This window comes from Gouania willdenowi, chromosome 1 (genome assembly GCF_900634775.1).
Source record: "Gouania willdenowi chromosome 1, fGouWil2.1, whole genome shotgun sequence".
Classification (NCBI taxonomy): Eukaryota; Metazoa; Chordata; class Actinopteri; order Blenniiformes; family Gobiesocidae; genus Gouania; species Gouania willdenowi.
In genome coordinates this window covers 25,046,953-25,054,495 of record NC_041044.1, presented here as the reverse complement: position 1 = coordinate 25,054,495, position 7,543 = coordinate 25,046,953, and the positions used below count along the sequence as shown (strand labels likewise).

The following is a 7,543-nucleotide window of genomic DNA, read 5'->3' as shown; positions in this document are numbered from 1 at the left end:
TCAAAAGGCTCCGGGCAGAGGAAAAAGCAAGACTGCCTAAAAAGTTCTTCACACACACATTTCTACACCGTTTAACCGTCCTACCCCCGACAGATAAGAAAGAAGCAACAGGGAGGAGGTCAAGTCAGTTTGTTCTGTTTGTTCAAAGATGGCGCTCCCAGTATCGGGGGTGATAGTCAGATGTGCGTAAGTGTGTGTGTGTGTGTGTGTGTGTGTGATGTGAATGTGTGTAAATGGATGTGTATTTGATGTGTATGTGTGACTATATGAGTGTGTGTGTCTCTCACCAAAAGGGTGCCTTTGCGTCTAGCCTTGAGGGATAAGATGGGTGTTTTGGGAAGCATGTGGCTGACCTCGAGAAGAGAGCAGGAGACATGAGACAGCAGAAATGAAAAGTCACAACTTAAAGCCTTAAAATGAATAAGGTCTATGAGTAAATATATAAATAAATGTATTTGTAAACATAATTAACCAATTTTGCCCTTACACTGGTTTATTTTGTTTTTTTTTAATTCAGAATTAAATAATTCCTCTTTTTTGTAAACAGTTAACAAAACTTAAATTGGCTTTAAGGTAATTCCGGTTGCTCTGTACATGTGCGATTTGTGGTGATGACATAATTCAAAATGGCGGCCCGGAATAGAGCCGACACTATTTAATAAGAGCGTTAAAAGACATTAACATTAACATGGACTTATCACACATGGAGATCAGCAAACAGAACAGGCTTTATCGGACAGGTGATACTAAGACCCGGACACGGAGTAAATGCGTCCCCATACTGCTGCACAGGCTTTAATATCACCAAGTTTATCATTGTAGCGGTTGTTAGAGCTACTATCTTTACCAGGAAGCAACTATTTATTCCTGGTTTTTGTTTTACGGAGTTTTACTGAACTTTATTTTCTGGTGATTAGTTCCTATCTCTTCCGCTCCGTGGACCAACGTGTGTTACTGTTGAGCTGTTGCTTCAAAACAACAATTAAATTTTAATGGACTGACTGTAATCCAGGGAAAGGTCAGCCAAACTATTGCCACGGTATGTTGTTGTAAATATGCAGCCTGTCGCTACTGCTGAGTCACTGCTAACAGCAGCTCATTAGCCTGATTTGTTTAGCATTGTGTAGCTGAGAAAAATGCTGTGAATGAGTTTTTCCACATTTATTTTATAAGCATTTTCAACAGCATAATGTGCACCTAGAATATGCACAGCTTACTTTACATTATTGTGCTAAGGCTGAAAATTTTCTGTTTTAATTTTGTAGCAGCTGTTTTGTGCTTTATATGCACATCATTTATGGTTGTTTTATAGCAGTTGATCAACAGTGGATTATTATATTATTACAGCACTAATATGAAGCTGTACGGACACAAATGACTCAAAATAAACAAGATATTCTTTAATTCTAAGTAACTCAAAGGTTACTTTTTCTAGTAACGCATTACTTTTTGGTGTAAGTAATCAAAATAGTAACTGAGTTACTTTGTGAATGAAGTAACTAGTAACGGTAACTAGTTCCTTTTTTTTCAGTAACCAGCACAACACTGGTTACAGCCGACAATAAAATGTTGGTTGTGTGTTTCCCCGTCATGTTGGTTGTGTGTTTCCCCGTCATGTTCGCCCCCTCTCCAATCAGACAGAGCCTTCCCAACCCCCAGACCTAACGTGGAATTAACTAAAGCCAAATAAACCGGTTTTCCATGTAAACCTCAGTTTGGGAATTAATATTACCATGTAAACATGAAGCAGAATACTTTAATTCTGAATGATTTAATGCAGAATAACTCAATCTGAATTAAAAAAAAAAAAAAAACATCATGTAACCGTGGCGACTGAGGAGTTTAGAACAACCGTTGCTATGCCGGGGAAGAACTCCACATCAGAGAACATCAAAAGAAGAGCAAAAAGTAGAACTCCAAAAAAAAGAACTAAAGGCATCACTAAAAACCCAGAGCTCATAGAGCAGACACTTCTTAGGAGAGAAAAAACAGGTTTGTTTGTATCAGGTTGTTTACCAAACAGTGACAGTGCACAAGTCATGAAGGGAGGGAATAAGATTGACATGGATCAGTCCAAGAGAAGAGAAACTGACCCCGAACTGTCTGATGATGAGTGGTTAGATATTTTTGGAAATGGTCTGCTACTGAAAAAGGTGCTGCAGTCTGGAAAAGGAAGCGTCCGTATGCCGGTTACTGGACAGATCGTGAAGATCCATCTAATAACACGTCTGTTGGATGGGACGCTGGTCTCCGACGAACCGGAGTATTCGTTCACTGTGGGAGACCCTAAAGTGATGCGGGGACTGGATGTGGCGGTGCGACTCATGGTAGTGGGAGAGAAGGTGCTCCTCCACGTTCCAACAGCGGTCGAGTTTGTAGTGACGCTCCTGGAAGTTACTGATGCTCCAGACCCGAAGCTGCTGCCCCCCACTGAGAAGATTGATCTGGCCACCTGCAAGAGGGAGCAAGGCAATGTCCTTGATCAGCGCAGAGACGATGACCACACCACCCACAAGTTTGACACTGCCTTGCAAACAACAGAGTCAATTTCTAAAGATGATGTTTGTTCTGAAGAAGAGAGCAAGCTGATGGAAGTGAAATCGAAATGTTTGAACAACATGGATGCTTCTATCCTGGAACTAGACCACAAAGATGAAGCACTACAGGGCTGCAGCGCAGCGCTGACAAATCAGCCTGAAAATGTGAAAGCACCACGGGAGGCCCTGGAGCTGGAGCCACGCAACAACGAGATCCACGATGAGGTCTCCACGATGACGAAGAAGCACAGTGAGGACAGTGAGGACGATGAGAAGATGTCGGAGAACCCGTCCAGCACCCACAAACATCAGGCCAAGTCAGCATGGGGTTTGAGCTGGAAGTGGGTGCTGGGTGTCACTGCAGTAGCCATTGGCGGCATCGCTCTGTCTGTGGTCATCTATGCTAGAAAGTGATAAACACTGGAGTGGAGCACATCTGGCAGTGCATTCTGACCATGTGGTCAGAGGTTTAATAAAAGTTTAAATGCACAATGTGTACATTTTTATTTTACAAGCATCTATTTATATAGGTTACATGCATGATGATGATAAATACAGGGTGTCTACAGGTAGAAAGAAGATTATATATTTAAGACTTTTTAATACCACCTTAAAGAAAATTTAAGACCAAACTTATGATGGAAATACAGACCAAAGGGAAAATATATTGTTTTACAATTAAAGGCATTGATGACAGTTAATATAATGTACAATAAAGAAAAATGAAAATAATCAGTTGTTTAAGAACATTATCCAAATGTGTTTATTAATGTGGAAAGGAAACAAAAATATCAACATTGTCCAAAATGATATTTATTGTAACACAATTCTTACAACATTTAATATCAGTGAACAATAAACCAGAAATCAAAACTGACTGGAACCTGTGAACAAACCAAACGCCAAAGTGCTTTTATCGAATCCTTCACTGTGTAATGCCATATGTGGAGCTTTGATCTAAAATTAAGCCTTCTAAGAAAATGTAAATAACTTGACTAGAACTGACTTTTGAAGGAAAAAATAAATGATCAATCAATACAAATTTGTTTCCAGCAAAGAAGCCACTAAACCATACTATTTGCTCATATTAATTGTCACTGATCAACCCATATTAACAGCTTAATTTCTGTCCTGGCTAATGAAACCTTATATTTCTATTATGGGCCCACCTTAGACATAACAATGTGAACACACAATTTTCGGTAACACTTTAGTTTAGGGAACACCTATTAACCATTAATTAGTTGCTTATTAGCATGCATATTTGTAACATATTGAGTCTTATTTAGTCTTTATTAAGTACTTATTAATGCCTTATTCTGCATGGCCTTAATATACAACCAGTAAGCCATTAACTAAGAGTTTTCCCTCAATAACCTCAGAATTATGACTTATTGGTATTAAGTAAGGAAGTTGTTGTATATGGATTACAATCTTAACATGCTAGGGTTAGGATTAGGGTTAGGATTAGGGTTAGGATTAAGGTAAACCCAAATCCTAATCCTAATCCTAATCCTAACCCTCTTTGGACTGCGAGACTGCCATTAAGTGTATAATAAGGCATTAATAAGTACTTAATAATTACAAATTAAGAGCCAATATGTTACTAATGCTAATAAGCAACTAATTAATGGTTAATAGATGTTCCCTAAACTAAAGTGTTACACAATTTTCATTTGAAATATTGTGAAAACAGAAATTCTGGGGTGAGGTAAAAGAGGTAGGTGAGAATGTAAGGGAAAGAGAAAATGCCTGACTGGACATCAAGGCATGTGCCTGAGTTCAGTTGATTTGTCTTCCAGCTCCCTCTCAACTAGAGCTGCAACAAATTATTATTTTCATAATCGATTAATTGGTCAATAAATTAATCGAATTAAAAAAAAAACATCACATTTTTATTTTCAGCCTCCCATTGTGAATGTAGTGTCAGGTCACCCTAAGGTAGACTTCATTAGCTACACGTGTCCATATCTCAGCAGTGAGAGACAGTTTGCTGTTTGTGTTAAATGCAATCTTCACTTTCTTTAAAGTCTTCATATTTTATCTCCATGTGCTTTGTAAAATGTAAAATGCGTCGTTGAGGGCAGAATGTGACCTGGATTAAAGGTGAGGATGATTGTAGTGAAGCTTCATCTTCATCCATGGACACATGCCTCATGTCAGTGATAATCATGTAGAGCAGGGGTCTCAAACTCAAATTACCTAAGGGCCACAGTAGGCAGAGTCTGGGTGAGGCTGGGCCGCATCAGGTATTCCACAAAACACTTTGGTAAAAAAAAAAATAAATCTTCATAAGCGTCATTACTAACAGTTTTTTAAAAGTAGGGTAGGCGGCAGGCAGCCTAGATCACAGTTCCCTCTGTGTGCTCTTTGGCGGGGACGAGCTGACGGCAGTAGCCGCTCCTCGGGACAGTAACTACAGTGATACGTGCATTTGTGTTAGTCTGTAAAACGCCAGAAAAATCTCCAGTAATGCAAGATAAAGACCATACACTTGTCACTAGTCTATATTGAGGGAAAAAGTCACTAGGAGAGCTCCCAAAGACACCGGTAGGGAGGTTGAGTTTGAGTTGATTGCTGTTAGAAGAAATGAAAAATCTGATCGATTCAGGCCACCGCTGCATAAAGGTAGTTTTCCTTGTGCTTGAAATGAGGAAGAAGAAATTAAAGCTGAAAAAGTATGTATCCAAATACAGGGGGCGAAAATTAGCTGTAGCAATATCTCTTTATCATCTTATTGCTGTGTTGAAATATTGGTAACTGGTATTTATATGAATATACAACAAATATATAGAATAATAGAACCAACAAAACCAAAACAACATGTAAAAACAATGCAATATTGTAGAAGTTGATACAGTGTTTATACCAGTAGAGAATGCATCAATCCGCTAATGAACCATCAACGATGTACACCAAGTAATGTATTCAAGTGGGAAGATTTGTGTACCAACATTACCGCAGAATCTCACCCGCTCCCAGGATTTCTTCTTAAGTTGTTTGCATCATAAAAGTGCCTGAAACTCTCCAAAGGGAATTCAGCCATCAGTAAACAGAACCGGTACAGAAGCGCCGGCTACGTCAGGCTAAGGAGGAAGCCTACAGGAGTGGGGACAGGGACCTGTTCAGGCAGGCCAAGTACACACTATCCAGGGAGATCAAAGTAGCCAAGAGGTGCTACACTGAGAAGCTAAAACAAAGCTTCTCAAACAAAGATCCTTCTGCAGTGTGGAAAAGCCTGCATGAAGTAACCAACTACAGGAAACCCTCCCCCCACCCTTCTGGTAACAAAAGACTAGCTAGAGACCTGAACAGCTTCTACTACAGGTTTTCACACCCACCCCCCAGCTCATTAGCATCAGCCCATCACCTGTACTCTGCCCTTCCTGCTCCCCCTACTCCCCCCCCTACCTCACCCTCTGTCCCCCCACCTGCCCTGAAGATCAATGAAAGAGATGTGTGCCAGCTTTTCAAAAAACAAAAGATCAAATAGGCTCCAGGACCAGACGGAGTGTCTCCCTCCTGCCTGAAAGCCTGTGCTGAGTAGCTGGCCCCCATCTTCACACGGATCTTCAACACATCACTGGAGCTGTGTGAAGTACCCTCCTGCTTCAAAAGCTCCAGCATCATCCCAGTCCCCAAGAAACCTGCCATCACAGGACTCAATGACTATCGACCCATTGCTCTGACGTCTGTAGTGATGAAGTCCTTTGAGAGGCTGGTTCTGAGCCACCTGAAGAAGATCACAGGACCCCTGCTGGACCCCCTGCAGTTTGCCTATTGGGCAAACAGGTCTGTCGAGGATGCAGTCAACATTGGACTGAACTACATCCTGCACCACCTCGACTCCCCAGGGACCTACGCTAGGATCCTGTTTGTGGATTTCAGCTCTGCATTCAACACCATCATCCCGGACATCCTTCATCAGAAACTCACCCAGCTCACAGTGCCGGCCTCCACCTGTCAGTGGATCACCAACTTCCTGACTGACAGGAAGCAGCAAGTAAGGCTGGGAAGCGTCACATCTGGCACCCGGTCACTTAGCACTGGCGCCCCCCAGGGGTGTGTTCTCTCCCCACTGCTATTCTCCCTCTACACCAATGACTGCACCTCAGGGGACCCCTCTGTGAAACTCCTGAAGTTTGCAGATGACACCACCGACATCGGTCTCATCCGGGACGGGGACGAGTCTGCCTTCAGACGGGAGGTGGAACAGCTGGCTCTATGGTGCAGTCAGAACCATCTGGAACTGAACCCGCTCAAGACTGTGGAGATGACAGTGGACTTCAGAAGAAATCCCCCCCCACTCCCCCCCCTTACCATTTTAAATAGGGAATTGGCTACCGTGGACTCCTTCAGGTTCTTGGGATCCACAATCTCACAGGACCTGAAGTGGACCTCCCACATAGACTCAACCAGGAAAAAGGCACAGCAGAGGATGTACTTCCTGCGTCAGCTGAGGAAGTTTAACCTGCCCCAGGAGCTGCTGACCATGTTCTACACCTCCATCATTCAGTCTGTTCTGTGCACCTCCATCACTGTCTGGTTTGGATCTACAACCAAACTAGACAGACACAGACTACAAAGGATAGTCAGGACTGCAGAAAAGATCATTGGTGTCGATCTGCCCTCCATCCAAGACTTATACCTGTCCAGGGTCAGGAAACGGGCAGGTAGCATCACTGTAGACCCCTCACACCCTGCACACAATCTGTTTAAACTCCTCCCCTCAGGCAGACGCTACAGATCACTGTACGCCAAAACAACCCGCCATAAAAACAGTTTCTTCCCCCAGGCTGTCACTCTGATCAACACTATACAGTCAAAGAGTGTCAGACCTGTTTCTGTGAAAAAACCCTGGAACTAAACATAACAACCCTGGATCAATCTGACACTGAGAATGTTCATGTACATACCTTTAATTTAAATGTTCTCCTGCACTACTTATCAATGCTCTACTGCACTATTTTCCTTTTATTATTATCTTTCTTTTCTATTATTTTTCT

General features: G+C 42.1%; 1 pseudogene; it reads left to right on the top strand.

Annotated features, from left to right (window-relative positions):
* The first annotated feature begins 2,039 nt into the window (after positions 1–2,039).
* Positions 2,040–2,951, top strand: LOC114456352 (peptidyl-prolyl cis-trans isomerase FKBP8 pseudogene; annotated as a pseudogene).
* The last annotated feature ends 4,592 nt before the right edge of the window (positions 2,952–7,543 follow it).